Here is a 2588-nt window from a genome sequence, read left to right as displayed (position 1 = left end):
CTTATTAGCTTACTGCCCAGAGAAAATGTTGGTGAAATTGTTTTGGATTCAGCTCCCTGGCCTGAGTTTGTCTGTGCTGCCCGGTGAGGTAGGACTGCCCTGGCTTAGATTTCAGGGGTCACCAAATCCTGTTCTCATTGTTATGTGCTGTGGGACTCCACTGAGGCATGAGGGAGTGGTACAGAGTGCATTTCACTTTTCATTAAGTGATAGAGCCAGGAGTTGAACTGAAGGATGTGGCAGAGTTTTGGATTCAACTGAATTTGAATGTGAAAATAACAAGGTCATAACAGGTGGTCAAAGTTTTATCCCTGGTGGTTAAATTTAAATGTCCTCCCCTTAATCCAGGAGGACAGTGCTTTTGATCCTCTGTTGCTTTGGTGAGCATTTGATTTGTATTTCGTCTGCAAGACCTTCTCGTGTCAGGTGGCATGAATTTGTGAGACTTGGATACAGTTCATGGAAATTGACAGTCTTCTGGCTTTTAGTGCCATGCTTTAACCAATCTAGTTAAGGAGGACACTGACTCTTAGGATTGAAACAAAATGCAATTGGAGCCATTTAGAGTGTGTGTGTGTATTTGTATGTGTATATTTGTATGTGTGTCTGTGTGTGCAGGTCTAATTATTTCTCTCCAAGGCAAATTTCCTGGGTAGTTTTATTGTTCTAATAAGGGCAGTGTGTTGTATTATAAGTCATTGTATAAAAACACACCATTCCTGTGCATCACCTATAAGAGTGTTTGTTGTGGACCTAGAGTTTTATAAAAATCAATTCATTTCTGCTATAAACTTAAGGTAGGAGATTTTAAAAACAAGTAATCTTTCAGTTTCTGAAATTATTTGAAACTCTTGCAGAATTGGAGTATTACATTTTGGCCACCGATGTATAAAAGGTAGTAATGAGAGAAATCTTGAGAAACTGTAAAAAAAAAAGTAGTGCCAAACTTGATATATAGCAGGTTTCAATGAGTAATAATTTCCTCTTCCTTTCCCTTTCCTTCCTTCCTTTACTTATGATAAATAATTAATATTAAACAAAGTCAGTAAATGATAATAAATCTATATTATAGGTAGTACTGCTTATTTTTAGACCCCTTCAGGTATAGTTATTATTCTTCTTCTTTTAATATTCTTTAAGTGATCAGAGAAATTGAGGAGGAAGAAACTTGGTAGAGGGGTTACTACTAGAATGTAAACTCCATGAGGCAGGGAGTGTTGTCTGTTTTGTTCGGGTCTTAGCCCCAGGACCTAGCCCCACGCCTGCTGCGTGGAGGACACTCAACAGTTATTTGTTGGTGTGCAGAAAAGAAGAATGTTTGAGAACCTGAGAGCCTGGAGGCCAGAGTGACCTAGCCAGTGTCAAGGAGAGAGGGCCCGGTTTGGACTTCATTCAGAGTCCATAGGAAACAGGAAGCTGATATAAGTTTTAAGCAGGGGCATCCATGATTTGCTTTTGTTTTTTTTTTTTTCCTTTTTGTCTTTTTTCGTGTCCGGCAACGGATCGCAACCCTCAGTGTCGCGCCCGTACCGGACTGGGACCGGCAACGGGATCGCAACCCTCGGCGTTGCTCCCACGCCTCGCTCAGCCAGTGAGCGGGAACCGGTCTGTATGTGGGATCCGAACCCTCGGCGGGAGCGCCTGCCGCGCTTCCCAAGCGGCGCACTGCAGCAGTGCGCCACCGGGCCGGCCCTGATTTGCTTTTGTTTAAAAAGCTCACTCTGAATGTCATGTGGGGAGTGGATTGAAGGAAGGCAAGAGAAATGTTGAATTGACTCCACTTTCTTTGACATTTCTACCTTGCCTTGTACAATGAGGAAAATGTAATTTATTCTTTGAGGTCTCAGAGATGGTGCGAGATGAATGGTGATTTGTATAAACTTTTTGAAATTTTCTGAGGAAAAGATAAACCCATAAAACTCTATTATTAATGATCAAATAAAATAGTAACATAAAATTAAGATCAATGTAAAATAAAGATTTAACTTTATAAACATTAAGTTAATTGAGATTGTGAATATAGGTTTCTGAGAGATTTCTGCTAGCTCTTCTTGGTGAAAGAAATTTTAAATATATGGAAATGAATCCTTAAAATAGCTATTTTGTGAGTTGAGTGTCTATAGAAGCTGTTCTCTTTGATGAAGAACTACCTTTGTAAAACGCTGCTGTTGCCTGTCCTATCTGGAATTTAATTAGTATCAAAGGGAGGGGAATCCTGCAGTAATTGTAACCTTACGTTACTTCTTAGTTCAATTAGTTTTAAACCACAGTCATTATCTATTATCTTTAGTTGTTTTGATCTCATTAGATGAAGTGATACTACAGTTGTGATTTGGTAATTAGAAAAATAGCATGTTTTTTCTTACTACAAAAGCAATACATGTTTATTGAAGAAAATGTTTGAAAATACAGACAAGGAAAGAAGAACAAAAGCTTACACAGAATCTCACTGCCCAGTGATAATGCTGTTAATACACTGTGAGGGGCAACATTCTCAAATTACCCAGCAGGTGCCTAGTGCCAAGCTGCTCAGCCTGGGAGACATGAAGGCTGTTACGGGCTGTGGGCACTGAAGCAGGTCCCAGTGA

The sequence above is a fragment of the Galeopterus variegatus genome, unplaced genomic scaffold (genome assembly GCF_000696425.1).
Source record: "Galeopterus variegatus unplaced genomic scaffold, G_variegatus-3.0.2 Scaffold294, whole genome shotgun sequence".
Lineage (NCBI taxonomy): Eukaryota > Metazoa > Chordata > Mammalia > Dermoptera > Cynocephalidae > Galeopterus > Galeopterus variegatus.
This window is presented reverse-complemented; position numbering follows the sequence as displayed.